The 23,706-nt window shown below is 37.7% G+C and overlaps 1 protein-coding gene across 5 annotated transcripts in view; it reads right to left on the bottom strand.

Annotated features, from left to right (window-relative positions):
* The window catches only part of LOC106634207 (putative uncharacterized protein encoded by LINC00158), a 129,463-nt gene that overhangs the window by 62,259 nt on the left and 43,498 nt on the right, over positions 1-23,706 (bottom strand). For 2 of the 5 annotated variants that reach the window (XR_010111152.1, XR_008622423.2), the window contains one exon: positions 20,318-23,133. The exons of 2 other annotated variants lie outside the window; for them this stretch is intronic. The gene's annotated coding sequence lies outside the window, so the exon portion shown is untranslated. Of the gene's footprint in view, positions 1-355; positions 639-20,317; positions 23,134-23,706 lie in introns of those variants that run through there. One more of the 5 variants, XR_010111153.1, reaches the window with a different exon arrangement.

Below are 23,706 nucleotides of genomic sequence, written 5' to 3' on the forward strand. Positions count from 1 at the left end.
TGGAGCTGGAGGATATTATCCTAGGCAAACTAATGCAGGAACAGAAAACCAAATACCACATGCTCTCACTTATAAGTGGGAGCTAAATGAGGAGAACTCATGAACATAAAGAAGGGAACAACAGACATTAGGGCCTACTTCAGGGTAGAGGGTGGGAAGAAGGAGAGGAGGAGAAAAAAATAGCTATTGGGTACTAGGCCTAGTACCTAGGTGATAAAATTATCTGTACAATAAACCCCCATGACACGAGAGCTTACCTATAAAACAAACCTGCACATGTACCCTCGAATCTAAATTAAAAGTTTAAATAGTAGAAAAATCACAAAATTTAAAAAAAGAAAATAGCCATACTTACCATGCTTATGGATTTGCTGGTGTTCATACTTCTTAAGGGTAGAATATTTTAAACAATTGGGAGAGGAATGGGACAAGGTAGGAGTTTCCCTTTGGCATAGCTTCCATTCCATAGAAAAAGAAGAATCAAACAAGAAGGACAAAACACCTAATGAAGCGATCCATTGATGTGCTTTGTGTAAACGCAATTGAAAGCTTAGAATCCAAATATTTTATGAGCACAAAGTGTAAGATAATCACCAAACATGGACTAAGCCTTTGAACTTTGGATAAATATTTTTTAATCTTTGATAGATTTCCATCTACTGGCAGAAATAAAAACAAAAATCAATTTGGTATTGATCAATTGCTAAGTTTTCACTGGAAATTTCAACTAAAGGTAACTCACTTTTATAAAAATATGAACAAATTAAAACCAAAATTAGTAGAAAGAGTGAAGTAATAAAGCTCAGAACAGAAATAAATGAAATAAAGATTTTTAAATAATTTATAAGATCAACAAAACAGTTATTTTTTGAAAAGATGAACAAAATTGACTAACATTTATCTAGAATAACTAAGATAAAATTGAAAAGACTCAAATAAATAAAATCAGAGGTGAAAAAGAAGACATTTTGACCAACACTAAAGAAATACAAAGGATCATAAGAAGGTATCATGAGTGGCTATATGTAAACAAAACTGAAAACATAGAAGAAATGAATAAATTTTGTTACACATACAACCTACTAAGGTTAAATTATCCTTTCTGATCCAAAAAAATAGAATATTAAGAGCAAAAATTTTGTAGAATGTCTGGGACATTTTTCATTTGGATTAATTCACTTTGAATTAAAATAACAGCAACTAAAAGTCATCTGAGGATTCAGTGATAATTCAAATTGCATTTTAGTTCTAAAGCAATTAACTTTCAAAACTGTCAGTTTTAGAAGGAAACACTATCAAATGGACATGCTGCCTAGGATGGTGCCTTTAGAAGAAGGGGCTGAGTAAACATTCGATGAATTAATACATGCATTTTGAAATTGATAGTTGCACAGACTATGTTTTGTAAACTGGAGTGTTATAATATGGGAGCTCAATGTATTCAGTTGAAATTCCTAACTTAGCTACGTACTGTTTGTATAAACTTGAACATTTACTTAATTTTGTTAAGCTGCAGGTCCTACTGTAAAAATATGGGTAAACATTTAAGTACCTCTCAGGATTTTTTGAGAAGTAAGTAGGTGGCCCACAATAAATAATTTGCATTGTTTTTGGTCAGCAGTAGGCTTTAAAAATCAAGTACTATTATTAAATAGTAAAATTATGTAAATCTGTATGCTAAATATTAATTTCATGCTTCAGTTCATTTTATTTTGTAATATTTGGATTTTAATGTCTCAACTAGTCCCCAAAGGAGTGGAATGCAAAATTTGAAGTCTTCTTTGAGTAAATGAACTGTATAAATCTCAATGTCAAGTTTGTTTAAAAAATTGAATTGCTGTGTGACAGACAAATGTCTTGCAAATATCTTTTAGTCTTTCATTTTCCCATTTTCAGTGTTTTCACTCCTTCCTCTCTCCTCTCTGGCTCCATTTACACACATTTTAAGAAATAAAAGCAATATATTAAAAAATGAGGCTGTGTCCTGCAGGGATGGGTGCTGCTGAGATCAGGTAAAATGAGTAAAAGGGATGCCAAGCACTTTGCCAGACACATGTTGGTCATTCACCAACTGATGCAAAACTCAATGCCAAGTGGTTGAACGCTTAGCCACAGAACATACTGAGACTCTACTGCTGATCTTCCTGTGGTAAGACAGAAAGGGAAGCCCAAAGAAGAGAGTTACATGTTCCCTCCCTGTGAAATTCATCCCTTTTCAATAATCCCTCGGGGAACTGCCCAGCCCCTCATCTGTCCAGTTTTTGGTCAGGCATGACCTTCTTTAACATTTATAGAGACTTACTGTCTCAGATACTATCCTAAATGCTTAAGTGTATGAAATCATTTAACCTTTACCACAATCCCATGCAGAAGATCTAATTACTACCCCATTTTACAGATGAAGAAAATGAGGCACAGAGAGGTTAAGTTTCTTGCCCTGCATCACAGTGAAGTGGCAGAGCAGAGATTCAAACCTAGGCATTCTGATGCAAGGATTTGTGCTTTCATCATCTTACCATCTCTGCAAAGCCTTCACCAATTGCCTCAAGCATATTTTACTGTAATTCCTCCATACTCACTTGGAATACATTTGTTTTCATAAATGTCTAGAGCATCACTGTCCAATAGAAATAAAATGTGAGTGATGTGAGCCACATACATAATTTTGAATGTTCTAGTAGCCACATTTTAAAAAATTAAATGGAACAGGTGAAAATAATTTTAAAGCTATACTTTATTGAACCCAATTGTGATGTTTAGTTTTATGTGCCAACCTGGCTACCCTATTGTGTCCAGTTGCTTGGTTGAACAAAAGCCTAGATGGCACAATAAAATATTTTTCAGATGTGATTAACAATTAAATCTGTATAGTAGATTACACTCCATATTGTGCGTGGGCCACATCCAATCAGTTGAAGGCCTTAAGAGCTAAGACTGTAACATAGAGGCTGGTGTGGTGGCTCATGCCTGTAATCCCAACACTTTGAGAAGATGAAGCAGGAGGATCACTTATGCCCAGAAGTTCAAGACCAGTCTGGGCAACACAGTGAGACCCTCCCATCTCTAAAAAAAAATGTTTTAAATTAGCCAGGCATGGTGTCATGTGCCGGTTGTCCCAGCTATTCAGGAGGCTGAGGTGGCAGGATCACTTGAGCCTGGTAGGTTGAGGCTGTAGTGAGACATGATTGTGCCACTGCACTCAGCCTGGGCAAAAGAGTGAGATCCTATTTCAAAAAAAAAAAGACTGTAACATAAAAAATTTACCTGTATTATCTTTGCTAGGACTTTGTATTAGTCCATTTTCACACTGCTATAAACAACTGCCTAAGACTGGGTTATTTATAAAGGAAAGAAGTTTAATTGACTCACAGTTCCACCTGGCTGGGGAGGCCTCAGGAAACTTACAATCATAGCAGAAGGTGAAGGGGAAGCAAGCACCTTCTTCACAAGGTAGCAGGGAACAGGTGTAGGGGACTGCCAAACACTTTTAAACCATCAGATCTAGTGAGAATTCATTCACTATCATGAAAATAGCATGGGGAAACTGCTCTTTGATTCAATCACCTCCCTCAACACAGAGGAATTACAATTTAAGATGAGATTTGGGTGGGGACACAGAGGAAATCCATATTATTCCACCACTGGCCCCTCCAAAATCTCATGTCCTTTTCAATTTCAAAACCAATCATGCCTTCCCAACAGTTTCCCAAAGTCTTAACTCATTCCAGCATTAACCCAAAAGTCCAAGTCCAAAGTCTCATCTGAGACAAGGCAAGTCCCTTCCACACAGGAGCCTGTAAAATCAAAAGCAAGTTAGTTACTTCCAAGATGCAATGGGGGTACACTCATTCCTGTTCCAAATGCCAAAACAAAGGAGACATAGGCCCCATGCATGTCCAAAACTCAGCAGGGCATTCATTAAATCTTGAAGCTTCAAAATAATTTCCTTTGACTCCATGTCTCACATCCAGGGCATGCTGATACAAGAAGTGGGCTCCCAGAAACTTGGGTAGCTCCACCCCTGTGGCTCTGCAGGATACAACCCCCACAGCTGCTTTCACGGGCTGGTGTTGAGTGCCTGTGGCTTTTCCAGGAGCACGGAGCAAGCTGTCAGTGGATCTACCTTTCTGGGGTCTGGAGGATGGTGGCCCTCTTGTTATAGCTCCACAAGGCAGTGCCCCAGTGAGAACTCTGTATGGGGGCTCCAACCCCACATTTCCCCTCTACATTGCCCTAGTATAAGTTCTCCATGAGGGCTCTGCCTCTGCAGCAAACTTCTATCTGGACATCCAGGTGTTTCCACACATCCTCTGAAATCTAGGCAGAGGTTCCCAAAGCTCAACCCTTGTCTTCTGTGCACCTGCAGGCCCAACACCACACGGAAGCTGCCAAGGCTTGGGGCTTGCACTCTGAAGCCACAGCCTGAGCTGTACCTTGGCCCCTTTTAGGCATGGCTGGAGCTGGAGAAGCTGGAATGCCGGTCACCATGTCCCAAGACTACACAGAGCAGCAGGGCCCTGGGCCTGGCCCATGCAATCATTTTTCCCTCCTCTCCTCTGGGCCTGTAATGGGAGAAGCTGCTGTGAAGATCTCTGACTTGCCCTGGAGACATTTTCCCCATTGTCCTGGCTCTTAACACTCAGCCTCTTGCTACTTATGGAAAATCCTGCAGCTGGATTGAATTTCTCCCCAGAAAGTGGGTTTTTCTTTTCTACCACATGGATAGGCTGCAAATTTGCCAAGCTTTTATGATCTGCTTCCCTTTTAAGCATAAATTCTGATTTCAGATCATCTCTACATGAACACATATGACTGTACGCATTCAGAAAAAGCCAGAATAAGCATCTTCAATGCTTTGCTGCTTAGAAATTTCTTCTGCCAGACACCCTAAATTACCTCTCTCAAGTTCAAAGTCCTACAGAACTCTAGGGCAGGGATAAAATGCTGCCAGTCTCTTTGCTAAAGCATAGCAAGAGTGACCTTTATTCCAGCTTCTAACAACTTCCTCATCTCCATCTGAGACCTCCTCAGCCTGAATTTTATTGTCCATATCACTATAATTTTGGTTAAAATCATTCAACAAGTATCTAGGAAGTTTCAACCTTTCCCACATCTTCCTGTCTTCTTCTGAGCCTTCCAAACTCTTCCAACCTCTGCCCATTACCCAATTCCAAAGTCTCTTCTACATTTTCAAGTATCTTTATAGCAGTGCCTCAACTCCCAGCACCAATTTCCTATATTAGTCCATTTTCACACTGCTATAAAGAACTACCTGAAACTGGGAAATTTATGAAGGAAAGAGGCTTAACTGACTCACAGTTCTGCATGGTTAGGGAGGTCTCAGGAAACTTACAATCATGGTGGAAGGCAAAAGGGAAGCAAGCACCTTCTTCACAAGGCAACAGGAGAGAGTGGTGGGGGGAGCTGCCAAACACTTTTAAACCATCAGATCTAGTGAGGACTCACTCACTAACATGAGAATCGCATGGGGAAAACTGCCACCATGATCCAATCACCTCCCACCGGGTCCCTCCCTCAACATGTGGGGATTACAATTCAAGATGAGATTTGAATGAAGATACAGAGCCAAACCATGTCAGGCTCCCATAACAAAACAGCACAGACTGAGTGGTTTAAACAAGAGAAATGTATTTTCTCACAGCTTTGGAAACTGGAAGTTCAAGATCAAGGTATTGGCAGGTTTGGTTTCTCCTGTGGCTTTTTTTTTTTTTTTTTTTTTTTTTTTTGGCTTGCGGACAAGGCCTTTTCTCTGTTCAAGAACATCCCTGGTGTCCTATCATATTAGCCCCCCACCCTTACAGTCCCATTTAATCTTAATTGCCTCTTTAAAGGCTCTGTCTCCAAATACAATTCCACTGGGGGTTAGAACTTCAACATATGAATGTGGGGAAGAGACACAATTCAGTTCATAACATTGCCTGAGTTACCAGCCTGACTCGTCTGCCCTGTGGATTTCTGACTCAAAACTGCAACATCAACTCTTACCTTAATCTCCAGGCTGCTGACACAGTCTACAAATATCAGAGTTGGCAGCCTCCATAATTACATGAGCCAATTCCTTAAAATAAATTCCTTTCTCCTCTCTCTCTCTCTGTCTCTCATTCTTTGTGTGTGTGTGTGTGTGTGTGTGTGTGTGTGTGTGTGTGTGTAGTATATATGTAACAGGATATTATGTATATACAGATGTATATACACCTACATATATACACACATATATTATGTGTATATACACATATGTATGTCTATGTATACACATGTATATATACATATACATGTGTATACATATACATAAGTATATGGCACATGCATGTGTGTTTACATATACAGAACATGTGTGCATTTACATATATGTATAATACACATGTGTTTGTGTGTATACATAAATGTATATACATGTTTGTATGTGTATATATCCTATTACATATATAAATTAAATATATAACATTTAATTATAATCTATTAGCTCCACTTCTCTGGAGAGCCCTGATACACCAGCATATCTTAAGTGTTATTATTCCTACATGTAATCAATATAAAAATTATTGAGATATTTTATGTTTTATGCATGCTATGTTTCTGAAATCTTGTTAGTATTTTGTGCTTATAGCACTTATCAGTTTGGACTGGCCACATCTCAAGTGCTGGATAATCACATGTGGCTAGTGGCCATCATATTGGGCAGTGAAGGTCTAGAGCAGACAGGCAAGGTGAAGCGGAAAGAAGAACAAAAATGAAGACAGACCAGGGTTTAAACTCCACCCTGTCCCTGAAGCTCAGTGAATGCTAGCTATAATTTCTATGCTCCTAACTGGAGAACTTTCCTGAGCCTTGGTTTTCTCATACATAAATGAGGGATAATAGTACCTCCCTTAAAGAGCTGTTACAAAGATTCATTGGAAAGCCCCTCACAGAGTGCTTGGTAAAGTGTAGATGCTCAATAAATATCAGACACTTTTCTTTTCCTCTTAGTCTTCATATCTGTTTTCCTACCTTCCCTCTTCAAGGAAAAAGTCTGCTTATTTTACCTTTGTTTCCCCAGCCTGGCCCACTGGTAGGTGCTCAGAAAGTCGTTGTAGAATTAATGAGTGGTCTTAAGTTCCTATAGTGGAATATATCCAATTGCTAATTTAGATTTTCCTTTAATAAATCATCCTTTAAAACACTTTGGCAAGACTTGCAAGTTGTGGAGCTGTTGACATTGTAGCTGGTGGTCCAGTGGAGAGATGGTCCAAGGTTTAGTTTGGGGATTGGAGGGAAGAGCCTGTTAAGGGAAAGGAAATGTGGCAGCATCACAAACAAAACAAACCAGATGAGATGAACCACAGGCATCTGTGTCATAAGATTACAACAAAATTTTTTAATTCAGTTACTGAAGATAAATTTGAAAACTGTTAATGAGATGTATCCTTATGAAAGGAAAAAAATAGGAAACACATTCACCCTGGGTCACAAAAATCTAGTTTAGATGAAAAGAATTTGCCCTGCCAGTGAGTACATTAAAGATGTGATTCATTTGCAAAAGTAAAATTTCCTGGTAATAGACATATTAAGAAGGCATCTGATGTATTAGTCTGGGTTCTCTAGAGAAATAGAACCAATAGGAGATATGGAAATATGATATATTATATGGAAATGGCTCACAAGAGTATAAAGCTAACAAATCCCAAGATCTGAAGTCAGCAAGTTGGAAACCTAGGAGAGCTAATGGTTCCAGTGCTCAGGCTGGCAGGCTTGAGATTCAGGGCAAACCAATGTTTCAGTTAGGGTCCAAAAGCAGGGAAAAAAAAATGTCCCCTCTCAAAGGCACTCAGGCAGAAAGAGCTTCCTTTAACTCATGGGAAGATGAGCCTTTGTCCGCTTCAGGTCTTCAACGAACCAAACCATGTGGGCCCACCCACATCATGGAGGGCAATCTGCTTTATTCAGTCTATCAGTTTAAATATTAATCTCATGCATCCAAAAACACCCTCACTGATATACCCAGAATAATGTTTGATCAAATGCCTGGGCACCCCATGGCCCAGTTAAGTTGACGCCTAAAATTAACCATTACACCTGATATATACTCATGACAGATTTCTTTCAGAGCTTCCCATGTCAGTAAAATGTGCTTGCAACAAATAGGTCTCCTTTTTCTCCCTACTTTGCTTCTTCTCAAGTGCATTATTTTCTTTCCCTCATCCTCATATAAGCTATTGGAGAAACACTTTGGAATGGGAACTAACATCTACAGCACACCACCACCCCATGCCATGCTTATTACCAGGTACTCATCACACTGTGTCCCCGCCAGAAGCTAGAGAACAGGAGAAGTCATCCAAGTGGCAACAACCTTGGGAAGCCATTGCAGCCCTAACTCTCTTGCTCAGCCTTGTCATTTCAAAAACTCAATCTCGTCAGGGTGTCAAATTCGGTCAAACTTGGGAATTATAATTCACAGAAACTCGATTCAAGATACTTCTGTACAAACAAACAAAAAGCCATCTAATTAATTACAACAAGAAATACAACTGCCAAGGGGATCTCTAGCTAAAGCATCCCTTCCTTGTAAAATTATATCGGAAGTCAAATTAGAATTGAAATATTAGGTTAGGGCAAAAGTAATTGCAAGTAATTGCATTTTTTGCCTTTCAAAGTAATGGCAAAAACTGCCATTACTTTTGTACCAACCTAATGTTGATTACTTGAATTGAATCTAGAGTAAGTGGAAGGTTGATTTAAACAAGATGCTCAATTACACCAAGCGAAGAATGGCTGATGCTACAATTTCAACAATCATCAGACAGGAAAAAACTTGGAACCCAATTTTGCTAGATTTTTCTGCCATAATGTACCTCATAGATTCTTTGTTTTATTTTTTCATATGCCAGGTGAACCAACTCCCTATCTGTGTAACACATTATTTGTTTCAAAAATATTTAACAAGTTACAAGTCAAGTCTTACTGGCCCATAAACTATTTTATCTCATTAAGATGACCCATCTTGCTGCACTCAATTTCCATAAGCTTTCAAAGAAAATCTCACTGTTTGACTTTCTTTTCATTCGTATCCATTTAATTCTTACAACAATTCTGTTCTGGTAATCAATTGCTGATTAATAAGTGATCGCAAAATGTCATTACTCAAAATAATAAGCATTTTTATTAATATCATTATTATTCTCAGCATATTCTCAACATCATTTTCAGATCAGGTTACTGATATAACTGACATTGGAATATTATAACATTTTTAAGTGATGTTTTGAAGTCCTCTTGACCATTCTTGGAAGAAATAACTTTTCTATTCTCTACTAAACATTCTTCACATTTCATATTGGCTACTGCAGATATGCAGACATTCTTTTTATTCCTCATACACCTCTTCTGTTCTTAGAAATGCAGGGAGTAACTGCTTCATTGGTCTGTTGGACTATTCCATCTTAAAATGTTAATGAATGTTAAAACAGGTGATATCCTCTCTTAGACAAACCATTCTTCAATGCCTTAACCTAAAGGAGTTGGTATATTTGAAATATAATCATCAAAGCAAGGTTGGTAGAGAAAAAAGTTGGTCTGGGAAGAGGAGATTTGAAGGTGAAGAGTTAATTTATTCATTTAAAAAACACATATTGCCAGGCATGGTGGCTCACCCCTGTAATCTCTGCACTTTGGAGGATGAGGCAGGGTGGAATGCTTGAGCTCAGGAGTTCGAGACCAAGTTTGAGCAACATAGCCAGACTCTGTCTCTACAAAAAAAAAAAAAAAAAAAGAAAGAAAAGAAAGAAGGAAAGAAAGAAAGAACGAAAGAACGAACGAAAGAACAAAAGAACGAAAGAACGAAAGAAAGAAAGAAAGAAAGAAAAGAAAAGAAAAGAAAAATCAGCCTGGCATGGTGGCACATGCCTATACAACTCAGAAGGCTGAGTGGGGAGGATCATCTGAACCCAGGGAGGTTGAGGCAGCAGTGAGCTATGATTGTGTCACTGCACTCCAACCTGAGTAACAGTAGTGACACCCTCAAAACATAAATACATAAAATAAAATTTAAAAACGCATATTGACCCACAAGACGTAATTATTTGTTAAGAATGGCCATTTGGTGACAAGCAGCCCAAGGAGGCAAATTTACTCTTAATAAGTTTTTTTTAACTTGTTTTTGAGACAAGGCCTTGCTATATGCCCCCCAGACCATAGTGCAGTGGCGCAATCACAGCTCACTGCAGCCTCCACCTCCCGGGCCCAAGCAATCCTCTCACCTCTCAGCCTCCCAAGTACCTGAGACTACAGGCATGCACCATCACACCCAGCTAATTTTTGTATTTTTTGCAGGGATGGGGTTTCGCCATGTTACCCAAGCTTGTCTCGAACTCCTGGGCTCAAGGGATCTGCCCACCTCAGCCTCCCAAAGTGCTGGGATTACAGTGTGAACCACCTTACCTGGCCTAAGCTAACAATTTTTAAAATCACATTAATCTTTATAAAGGTGTTATAATCCCTGGCAAAGTTCCCATGCTACAAGTCCAGCTTAATAAAAAATGAGACGCCATTTAGGCATCTAGCCTTAGACCTCATACCTCATGATACTAATACTTTAAGCCTCTCATAAGGGGAACTCATACAAGTCTTAATACTCCACAGTTACTAGAATGCTGAGACCTCAGATGAAATTTTTTTCTTGTGGCTTTCTACAGAAAACCATGAAGTACAAAAATTTGCTTTTAAGCTACTGTACTCATTTATTCAACAAATATTTGTCAGGCGTTGCTATGTGCCAGGAACTGAGGTGCAGGGAACACAGCCAGAGCAAGCGTGACCCCTGCCCTAAGAAAATTTGCAGTTTGAATAAATGTTCTCAGACCTGCAGTCATTCTGGGACTTTCCACACCTTCCTTCCTTTCTTTTCTTCTTTCTTTCTTTCTTTAGTGTTACCATCAAATTGCTACTACAGTGTAATACTTAAGAGAACAAATTCTAGAATTAAAATGCTAGGGTTCATAACCTAGTTCCACCAAGAAAAACAATTTTTTAAAGAGTCATAAATAATAAATAAATAAATAAATGCCAGAAGAAATCAATACTTAATAATTGAATAATTATAAGTATAATAATTATTACTTCATCAATGCTCTTATGTGAAGCAAAACTCTGACAGTAGACACTCTAAAGTTCCAGAGAAACTCTCAAAGAGCATTTTTTTTGTTTTGATCCCAACTACATTGCTTTTCCTTAAGAAATGGTTTTTATAATATTCTCAGACCACAATCCTTCAATATTTTAAAAATCATTCCATTAAACTCTGCTTCTCTATCTCCCTTGTGAACTCTTGGCCAGTGAGACATAGTTTCATTTTCACTTTTTCAAAATGATAGTATGAAAAAACAGAAGTGAAAGTATGAATCATAATATAATCAGGAGTTCATACTGAGATACCCATTTATAACTCAGAAAACCACGGGGTATTTCCAAACTGATGTCATTCATAGAAAGAATACCATGTGTTGTGGAAGAATAAGAAAAATTACCTAAACCAACTGGGGGATTTAGAATACATGTGGGATATTCCCAGCTAATTATTTTCATTAAAAAAAATTTTTACAAAGATCAACTGTGTTTCAAATACTTACAGTGATAGTCATCTTGGAAATTACAAACTGGATTCTGGGTTATACTTTTTAATTATGATCAGTGAGACAATGGACATTGAGATTTTACTTTAGAGCACATAATGCCATTATAACTGTATATAACTCAAAGTTATTTATATAACTCAAGGTTTTATATATATAACTAAAGTTTTATTTTCCTTAAAGAGTTATATAAATACCAAAATAGCCATGAAATCCCATGTAGTTGTTTTACTTATAAGGAAGAATTTTTATAGGAAAAACTGTGAGCCCTGCTCAAATTATTAAAATTGGGCCGGACACAGTGGCTCATGCTATAATCCCAGCACTTTGGGTGGTCGAGGCAGGCAAATCACTTCAGGCCAGGAATTCGAGACCAGCCTGGCCAGCATGGTGAAACCCCATCTCTACTAAAAACACAAAAATTACCCAGACATGTTGGCTTGCGCCTGTAATCCCAGCTCTGAGATCACGCCACTGCACTTTAGCCTGGGTGACAGGGTGAGACTATGTCTCACAAAAAAATTATTAAAATTTATTACTTTTATTGTATTATGTTTTGGGGGGGAAATACATATGAATCTCATTTTTCCAACCAAACAATTAAAAATGATTTTTCCCTCTCTCTACTACATCCCACTACGTTAAAATGTTTTTAAGAACTTAAAAATGTTACGGTGTACATGGCATAAATTAATGATCTTACAGGGATGAAACCTTTCCCAGGAAATATTCTCCTTTAGGTTGTGTACACTGGCTTGGAAAACACTTTGGCTGTGTTAGTTCTGCCATATTTGCTCCTATGGTGGCAGCTTTGTCAGTTGTTTTGACAGATCCTAATATCCAGTTGTAAGGACAGGCCAGCTATATCTCTTTTCAATCTGAATGCCCCTGTTGCCTAATCAGCCAACATCCCTGACATGGAAAAGTCATGCCACTCACTAATCTTGGTAATACCCTGGCCTGTTCTTTGGTTTCTGAGACCTATCCAAGAGTCCAGTGATAGACCCACAATCTCCTGTCCTAACACCTGTTATGAACTGCTTTGTTATCCTGAATCTTTCAGCGAGGACACAGGTGAATCTGCTAGTAGGATGGTCTGGCCCCATGTAATTTAGAAGTAGATTTTAAAATGTATCAGAAAATCAAGTTTCTCCTCATTCTATATACCAACAGGAAGTCCACATGGATTAAAGACTAAAAGCAAACCTTAAAAATTTTAGGAGAAAATGTAGGAGGCTCTCTCATAATACTAAAGTTAAAAAAGATTTATCAAAATATAAAAAGGTTTATCAGTTGTAACAAATGTACCATTCTGGTGCAGGATATTGAAAATGAAGGAAATTATGCCTATGCAGGGGTGGAGGTAGGTATAAGGGAAATCTATGTATCGTCTACTCTATTTTACTATGAGCCTAAAACTGCTCTTAAAAAATTGAGTCTATTGAAATAAAGAAATAACAGAGCAAACCATTAAGTACAAAATAAAAAAGAATAAATTTAATGACATTACCATTTTAAATTTCTATATATTCAACACTATAAACCAAGTTAAAAGGCAAGCAAGTGACAGAAGATATTTACAAGACATTTGAAAAATATTTGCAATCTAGAATATTTTAAAAATCCTATAAATGAGGAAACTGCAAAAAGTCCAGTAGATAGAGAAATATAAACCTTCAGTTCACAGAAGAGAAGCTCTATATGGCCAACAAAGATATGTGGAAAAAAGCTGTCACTTGCTGGTAATAGAAACATGCAAATTAAGACAAGATACTCTTTCATGTCCATCAGACTGGAAAATTTTCAAAAGGCTGACAATGACAAGTAATGGTAAGGAAGTAGGGGAGATAGGAAACTTACAAATTCTTAATGACTGGTAATTAATGAACATTGACATTTCACTAAGGCAGTGTAGCATACATTTGAGAAGAAAAATATAAGAGGTTGAAAGAGTACACTGGTATGATTTAGAAAACATTTTTGCACTATCTAGTAAACTTGGAAATTCAGGACTCAGCAAGTCAACTTCTAAAGCATAAAATCCAGAAACACTTTTGCACAGGGACACAAGAATGCTCCCTGCAGCACCCTTTTTTTTTTTTTTTTTTTTTTTGTAATTCCAAAATGTCTGCCACTGGGAGAATGGCTCCTCTTAGTTTCATCTGCCTCAACACTAAGCATCCACTTTCTCTTTAGGCTCTTTCCATCCCTTTCTTCATGTAGTTGGAAGCAGGGCACTGACCCTATCCACTCGCTCCCACTGACATTCCTCTCTCCTCCTCCCTACACTCCCCTATTCCCACAGGGATCTCTTTCTACCTTGGAAAATTCACCTTCCATCCTGCCTCTAGCCAAGACATGTCATCTAGGCCCACAAATCCTCCTTAATGTTTCCTGTTCTGGAAATGTTGCCTGACTTCTTCAGATTTAAGGAACTGAAAATTAACAGCCAGAACATTACCTGTCTTACAATTCCCAGGGCCAGTTACCTTCCTGAATGAGGAGGAACAGGCAGAGAAAAATATGTATAGAGAGAATAAAAAGCATAGATTAATAACTTCAAATATTATCTTACCATATTCTTCTCCTAGCAAATCTTTGGACAGTGACACCCCCACACGCAAACTGGTGCTTGTTTCTGTGGGGAGAGGAAGAAAGGGAAGCCTGGACATCTGGTGAATTTCTTGGCTCACCTGAAAGTTTCTGCTTATACCTGGAGTATATGCACCCTCTTTCAACAATATCCCTTTACTGCTCTTATCCTCCCCACCTTGGGAACTTGGCACAAGTATGGGCAGAACTTCCCCTGAACATAATTAGGGAGAGAGGTGTCCTGCCAATATAAAAGACAACTGTACAGGGGAGGGCCCTGTCAATAACTGCAGGTGACTTGGGTTCCAGCCATGTTTTCTTCCTCCTCAGTCACCATCCTCCTCTGAATCTCTGTGCTCAAAAAGTCAGAGACAGCCACTCGTTTCCATTTAGGGGAGTGGAGTGAATCTGGCTGTCATATTGGTGTCCAGCCCTTCTCTCACCCACCATCCATCAACAGGATGGTGTTCCTCTTCTTTTCTTCTCTGCCCCTTTCCATTTCTGATATAATAAGTGAATATACAAATGAAGGAAAAGTCAAAAATCCTCCCATACCTCCCTTAGTTTACATATGTGAAGAACTGGGTATGTACTTGACCCCATTTTCTCTTTGGCCAGCACATAAGCTGTTTTTAGGTGTTTTTTGTTTGTTTATTTGTTTTTTGTTTTGAGATGGAGTCTCACTCTGTCTCCCAGGCTGGAGTGCAGTGGCACGATCTCTGCTCACTGCAACCTCTGCCTCCCGAGTAGCTGGGACTACAGGCATGCGCCACCACACCCAGTTAATTTTCGTATTTTTAGTAGAGATGAGTTTTCACCATGTTAGCCAGGGTGTTCTCAAACTCCTGACCTCAAGTGGTCTGCTCGCTTCGGCCTCCCAAAGTGCTGGGATTACAGGTGTGAGCCACCGTGCCCGGCCCCATGTTTTTAGATTTTGATTTTTTTAATTTATTGGTATTATTCGTTTCACTCTGATTTTGCTTTTCTAAATCTCACTGTGTATTGTGAACATCCCTCCCATTTGGGACATTTATATGTCCCAATACAACTAAATATGATTCTCTTTAAGAGCTGCCTCATTTTCCATTGCGTGTGTGTGTGCAAGAACATGCACAAGTGCCATGATTTAATCAGTTACCCATTGATGGACATTCAGACAGCTTATGATTTATTGTTACTACAATGATACAAATGGTATTATGTCTATACATGTTCTATATCAAGTGTGATTTTAATATGTAAGAATTCAATAATTTGAATTCCTGTGTAACGTATAGATGTTTTAATTCAAATAGTTGCTGCTAGATTTATTTTCCAAAACAAATGGAGGAATTCACGTGTCTCTCATAAAAGTGAGGGAATGCTCATATCCTTGACTATTTGCCAGCATTGGTTGTTATTGCTGGTTTGAACATTTGCCAGTCAGACAAGTTAAAAAAATATATATTGTAATTCCAATTCAGTATGAGAATAGAGTAAGGGTAATGATGTCAGTCCCAAACAAAGCAAACAGTGCCCAAGAGCCTGAAATATTTGGTTGTACACTGGTATCTCTTTCTCTGCTTGACCCTGGCTCAAAACCTACATTCCTCCATACAGAGGTCTGAGAAAGTTGGAAATATCCTGTGTTTTCCTTAGTAGTGTTTTCTTTCAGTTCAACAGGATTATGTCAACTGTTATTACAAGGAAAGGCCATCGACACACCAGTGTAAAAAGGAAAAGGTGGGTCCACTGACTAAAATTAATAAAAGGGCAAACACACACAGAAACAGCTTTAAAACCTAACAGTCACAATAATACCAAGGAAACTGGCAGGACAGGGCTAGCCTCAATGCTTATATACTCAGGGTATCTCCTGAACTTTTACCACCTAAGTTAAGAAATTAACCACAAGATAGCCTTGCAAAGGTCTAACAGGGGTATTGATATCAGAGTGGGTTTTAAAAGTGTATTAACTATAATCTTACTTTTAGCCTATTTGATTCTACTTATTTCAGAACTATTAATGACGTTTGTGGATATATATATATATATACAATCTGGACTATCGGACTATGAGCTTAAAATCAGGAGACTCTTTTATATATTTTTATAATGCCTCAAATCTAGCATAGTATCAGGTACAGAGTATATGCCCCGAGTCTAGCAAAGTGTCAGTACAGTTCTGTAAATGTTGATTGCAGAAACTGAAAGACTATCAGCATGATAAACCACTGGAAATACTGACACAGATCTGTTGACAGATCAGTGCAATGGACTGTATTGTGTTCCAATTCATACGTTGAATTCATATGTTGAAGCCCAAAGTTCATATGTTGAAGCCCTAATGCCTTATGTGACTATCTGGAGATAGGGTCTTTAGGAGGTAATTAAGGTTAAATAAGGTCATAAGGGTGGGGCCCTAATCTGATAGTACAGTGGCTTATATGAAGAGGAAGAGAGAGAGAGACCTCTCTCCTTCTCTCCAGGCACGTGCACCTGAAGAGAGGCGATGTGAGCACACAAAGAGAAGGCAGCCATCTGCAAGTGAGGAAGCAGGCTTTCACCAGGAACCCAACTGGCTGGCATCTTGATCTTGGACTTCTCAGCCTCCAAACTGTGAGAAAGTAAATTTCTCTTGTTCAAGTCAACCAGTCTATGGTACTTTGTTATGACTGCCCAATCAGACTAAAACAATCAGAAACCCCATGACAAGTCTAATGCTTTTGATTGGTTTAATGACAATGAATGAAAAAACGAATAATTACTTTTTTCAAATCATTCTGTAATATAGTCATCATCCAAGAATGAATTATAGCACAATACATGGCATGTATGAATTTAAGAATAAGGACTAACCCAAAGGCTTGAGAATAGAATGTAACAAAGTAGGGAAGTGAGAAAAAAATATTAAAATGTGCCATAAGTCACATTCAACAACAACAAAAAATATTTTGTTCTATGTGGAAACTTTTACTCAGCCTACATATTATTTGACTCTAAGTTTGATTAGCTGTGATAAAGTTCGAGAAACATTTTAGCCCCATTTTCCTAGAGTTCATCAAAGATTGCTAAAAAATCACCTAAGTGTTGCTTTTAAGCTATAGCCCCAATATGTTTTTCTAAACTGGAATACGGAAACTCATCCAGTGTTTCTTATGAAGCACAGGATCCCACCAAGAAAAAGAAATGTCATTTATTTCTCATATTTGTCTCATATTACATTTTTTATAGAAAGTTGGTTAGAAATTTGCAACCCAAAATTAGCAAGAAAAGTCTATGATAACCTCACCCTCACTATATATTCCTTGAATAAAGGTTGCCTTTATAGAGGAATTAACTGAAAAATTTGAAACATGCTTTACATATTTACCATTATGATGCCTAAAATAAACATACCAGTGTAGATTCAGAAATCTAGATCAAAGACACCTTTTCACATTTTACTCATTTTTTAAGTAGTAAATAGAAGGATGTTCTAAGCAATTAGCCCAGAGATGCTTGACATTCACAGCAATCCAATCAACTTAACAGGGACATATTTGCAATGGCTTGGTTCTTCTGAAGGTAACAACATTTTCTCTTCTTTTCTTTTTCTTTTTTTTTTTCTGTTCAAAATTCAGAATTACTTCTCTCAGTTGTTAAAGTGATACCCTTAATTTCTAGGTCATTCTGACATATTTGTCAGCACCATCTCTCCAACAACCTTAAAAACTGTCACAGGGATAAATGAATTTTTGAAAGCTAAAACTCAAAACTTTATTCTGTTATCCTTTATATACTTTTTTATTGATAATCATGAGCCTTATTAATTGGATTCGTCACCTTTCCCTGTGGCCAAAACTTTGAAAGTAGAATTTTGAGTTTTATTCTTTATTATATCATTTTACTCTAAAATATGTTCAAATAGATTTTTCCACACTGTGTAGTACTGTACTGTGTAAAGAACATTTGTAACTAGGTCAACATACACTGTTTCTAGGCACCACTAAGGAAATAACTGTGTTATACCCATAATAGAAAATTACCAGAGTAACAGGATTAAAATGACTCATTAGGCCTTTGATTGGGGTGGTCTGTGCTACAGGTAGTGCCAAATCGAGGGCTCTGAAGACTCATGTTGTGAAAGTTTCCTTGAGAGGTCAGAAGTCACTCTTTCAAAATACAAAGACTCTTTCAAAAAACAGATGAGTGAGTGCATTGGATCTTGAGAAAATGGAATATGGCCCCTCTTTCTCTCTGAGAATGAACATGCAGTTTGAGTAGTCTGAATCTTGGAGGAAACAGAGGAAGCTGGTCTACACAACACCTTTCTCTGCATAATCTAGAAAGGTAAAGAATAACCAACCACTGCCCTGCAGGGTGACAGCCACCAGAGTGAGACTGACAGGAGGATATTTGGAAGAAGCACCTGGATCCGAAAAGGAAGAATCCATACATCTTCCATCCCTGTGCCTGAGAAAAGGGACTTTCAGAAAGATCAAGAATTTGGTAGCCTAGAAAAGAGGGATCTCTGCTTTATATACAAATTCTGATACAGTGTCCTACATGAATGTTTTATTCATTCATTCAGTACTTCTTATTGCTGTCTGTGAACTAGATACTAGAAAAGGATAAAATACTAAACAATCATATATGACTCCTGTCCTCATACAGCTCATATCTAACTAGGACATGTAAATTTGGGCACCATTCTGTATGTCTTTCCTTATCTACACAAAATTTGTCAATGCGCCCTGCTTTCTCTGTCTTCAAAATAGATCCAGAATTTGGCTGTTTATCACAAAACATCAACTTGGTGCACAACACAATAATTTTTGCCTGTATTATTGCAACTGCCTCCTACCTGACCTACTGTTTTATAATAAGTTTGTCCAGCTTCAGCATATTCTCCAAAGAACAGACATAGAGATTCCATGAAAACATAATCTCACTCCTCTATTCACAACCTTTCAATGGCTTTCCATCTCACTCAGAATAAACACTACGAGTCCTTACCATGGAATACCAGGACCTACATGAGCTGGCCCCATTACTTCTCTGACTACATCTCCTCCTCCTCCTCCCTTATTCATTTCACCTTAACTAAACTGGGCTCATCACTCGTCACTGTTCTTTGAACAGAGCAGGCAAGCTCCTTGCTCAGAGTATTGCACTTCATACACCCTCTGCCTGTAATGTCCTTTCCTCTGCTATCCAAATGATCTCAGGGAGCAATGGAGTGAACATGTAAAAGCTTAAAATTTGCATGTCTTTTTAAATGTTTTTCAACTCAAACCGTTCATTATTTGGTACTGACCTCATGCCCAATTTGGTTATATTAGCAAAATTCTTTATTATACAAATGCTATACAAGTGCTTTAATCCTGGCTTAAAGTCTTTTTCTCCACCTAGAGGGCATATATTCTGACTCTAATTCTATCAACACTGTATACTTAATAAATATTCACTTTTGTGAGACCTTAATTTTAACATAAATCATAATTAATACAGCCTCACTGGTGGCATCAATTAAATCCACAAATGCCAAAGTCGAGCAAATTTTCTTTAAAATTCTATCAATTCTAGATGCAATTTTGCACACATATTTGTCTCCAATACCTCACAAAACCCTACTGATTAAAAAAGGGATACAAGTATAAAATAGAACAGTCATATAAAAAAGATAACGTGGCAGAGAAATGGAGGTGTGTGTGCATATTTTACCAACAAATAAGAAATGTCAACATATTTCTGCAAGATCAAAAATAAATGGAAATGGGTTGATAAAACAAGCAGGAAAAGTTACTGCAGTAAACTGCTAAGTATCTGCAAAGCTAAAAGCCAATCACATAGATGAAACATCTTGTATCGTGATTTTCTAGGGCAGTCTTTAACTTATTTTCCTAGAATAATTAATAGAAGCCCCCACTTTTCTCAAAATATGCCTGTTTAGAAGACAATTAAATGACCATTATCCCTATGGAAATTCAGTTTTAGTTTCATAAGAAGCAAGAAAAATGTACACTGATTACAGTACAGGTGTTCTAGAAAGAATACTAACCCACCTGGCAAACTTCATCAGCTTCTTCTACCCCATTCAGAGTCACGTGCTTTTGTCTCCTGGGTAAAAATAAAACAAAAGCCTTTTCTTTATAAACTGAATGTCTAGGTAAGCGAATGTTTTGTAGGTGAATATTGATGCCCACAGTAAATCTCTCCTCATCTGGAATTTTGAGACCCACAGTCTAGCAGCCTATTCCTTTTCATCCTGAAGTGAAGAATGCCACTTCCCACTCAACTCTGTCACACACAGAGAGAGCTTGCCATCACATCACCACTGCATCAGGAAGCGGGAGCTGCACTAGCAAGCCAGTCCTCTTCTCTTAAATATGAGTGGCCAACCAATGATCACCAGGCACATAAAGTACACCAGCTGCCTGAGGAGAAAGATCAAAATACCAAACAAAATGACTGGTCGCACAGGAAACTCCACTAATTAGACAGTATTTTTATTATTTTACACAGATAGTTTTTGTTTGGATTTGCCTACATGTTCTTTCTAAGCTACCCAGTATAGGGTATTTTGTTAGAGCAGCTCAAAGAAAGAAAGGCAGTAATATGGTTTAGCTATGTCCCCACCCGAAATATCATCTTGAATTGTCATCCAACTTGTAATCCCCATGGGTTGTGAGAGGGACCTCGTGGGAGGTGATTAGATCATGGAGGCGGTTCCCCCGTGCTGTTCTCGTGATAGTGACTGAGTTCTCATGAGATCTGATGGTTTTATAAGGAGCTTTTCCCCCATTCACTCTGCATGTCTCTCTCCTGCCACCATGTGAAGAAGGATGTGTTTGCTTCCCCTTCTGCCATGATTTTAAGTTTCCTGAGGCCTACCCAGACATGCTAAACTGTGAGTCAACTAAACCTCTTACCTTTATAAATTACCCAATCTCAGGTATTTCTTCATAGCAGCACGAGAACAAACTAATACAGGAAGCTAATACTGATATTTCAGATTTACTACAGAAAAACACACTTGTCATGTATTGGTAGAACTCAGTGTATTAAGTATTTACTTTGTGTATATTGGATGCTAACTTTTAAGATGATTATATATTAGAATTTAACTTTTCATTGTTATCATTCATTGGTTCATTCAACAATATTCAGTAGTTGTCCATTATATACAAAGCCATGGCATAGGCACACAATGTAACCTTAAAAAATGTATAGATTACCCTGAAATGTTCCAGGAGGAATTTTAAAAGGGTGCAACCAGTTTAAAAAATAGTTTGGCAGTTCTTGAAAAGGTTAATCATATAAGTTACTATAGGACCCAATAATTCTACTCCCAGGAATATGTCAAGAGAAACAAACCCATATGTATATTCAAAAATTTTTATGTTTATGCCAGCATTATTCATAATAGCAAAAAAGTGGAAAAATTTCAAATGTCCATCAACTGATGAATGGATAAATAAAATGTGGTGTATTCACACAATGGATACTTACTTGGTGACAGAAAGAAGTGAAGTACTAATACCTGCTACAACATGGATGAACCTTGAAAATATTTTGCTAAGTTAAACAACATATTGTATGATTCTATTCATATGAAATATCCAGAACAGGTAAAATATAGACACAGAAAATAGATTAGTATGTGCCAGGGCTGAGTCAAGGAGTCCATTCCCTTACCTTCAACTTTCCCTTGAGATCAGCACAAGAATGAAATTAAGAAATTCTATGTTGTGAGATCATTAATGCAAGATGTCAATGAATCATAATGTTGATTGTGTAAGTCGGGCAAGATTTTAATGCCCCTAAAGTTATTTTCCATCCATTAAATAAAAGGAAAGCACTAGTATTCTTTTTGCTTTGTTAAATTATTATCCTTTTGTTCTTGTATTTGTATTATATGAAACTTCAATAAATTAGTAGAATAAAATACATTACTCAAAAAAAAAATAGGTGTGGAATTTTAGGTTAAAAGTCAAGTACATTATCCTGACTTCTGAAATGTATCACCAATTACTCCCCCAAAACTTTGGACCAATTTATATGCCCACCAGGGGCTCATGAATGCTTTCATTTTTCTGAAGGCTTACCTACTCTAGATATTATTTTTGCTTATCTAAACCAAGATTTTAAAAACCAGATTCTTTAAACAGAGGTTGTAATGACAGAGAAAGTAAATAACAACAAATTATAATGACAAATCATCTGAGCTACTTTAGAGTATCTATACCTTCATTCAAATCCAATTCTCACTATATGTGGTTAAATCAAGCCAGGATCTGATTATATTTATGATTTTGTCAGATTGTAGCATTTAGAAAAATGGTTAGCTTGTTCGTTTGAAATATCACGGTGAATACCATGAAGCAATGAATTTTGCTACCACAACTTCTTTTTATATATTTCCCAATGTGACAGGTAAAATATTAGAGTATAATAATTTCTCATTGTCCTGCCTTCTGAGTTAGGAATAAATGTTTTTAAACATTGTTCAGCCAATTGGGTCTTTTGATGTAAAGTATGACGTATTTATGACCTATTGCTACCTTATAATAACCACAAACTTGGCTACTTAAACCAATCAAATTTATTATCTCACAGTTCTGTAGCTCAGAAGTCTGGTGAGCTCAGCTGTTTTCTCTGGCCTGGGTTTTATAGGCTGAAATCAAGTTGTTGGCAAGCTGGACTAGTATTCAGAGGTTCTGAGGGAGAATCTTCTTCCAAGCTCATTCAGGTTGGCTGTCAGAATCCAGGTATTTGGGCTTCAGAGGTGAAGTCTTTGCTTCCTTGTAGGCTGTGAACCAAGAGCCTCTCTCAGGGACGTAAGGTGGCCTGAATTCCTCCATCTCCAGATAAGCTAGTGTGCTTTGAGTCATTATTACACTTGGAATCTCCTTCACTTCTCCTTCTACTGCACCTCTTCTGCCTGCAGCTAGAGAAAGTTATCTGCTTTTAAGGGATTACGTGATTAGAATGTGTCCATCTTACATCAAGTATTTTTCATCAGATTAAAAATACGGAGATCAATAAGATAGTAATCCTGCCCCCAAGGAACTCACACATAGTTTAATGGAGATATTACTTTTTAAAATTGTACTTTAAATTCTGGGATACATGGGCAGAGCGTGCATGTTTGTTACATAGGTATAGCTGTGCCATGGTGGTTTGCCGCACCCATCAACCCATCATCTACATTAGGTATTTCTTCTAATGCTATCCGTCCCCTAGCATCCCACCCCAAGACAGGCCCCAGTGTGTGATGTTCCCCTCCCTGTGTACATGTGTTCTCATTGTTCAACTCCCACTTATGAGTGAGAACATGTGGTGTTTGGTTTTCTGTTCCTGTGTTAGTTGGCTGAGAATGATGGTTTCCAGTTTCATCCATGTCCCTGCAAAGGAGACGAACTCATCCTTTTTTATGACTGCATAGTATTCCATGGTCTACATCTATTTTTTAAGGAAATAATTCTAGTAGTGTTCTTTGACCCAGTAACTCTATGTTAAC

This window comes from Pan paniscus, chromosome 22 (assembly GCF_029289425.2).
Source record: "Pan paniscus chromosome 22, NHGRI_mPanPan1-v2.0_pri, whole genome shotgun sequence".
NCBI classification, from domain to species: domain Eukaryota; kingdom Metazoa; phylum Chordata; class Mammalia; order Primates; family Hominidae; genus Pan; species Pan paniscus.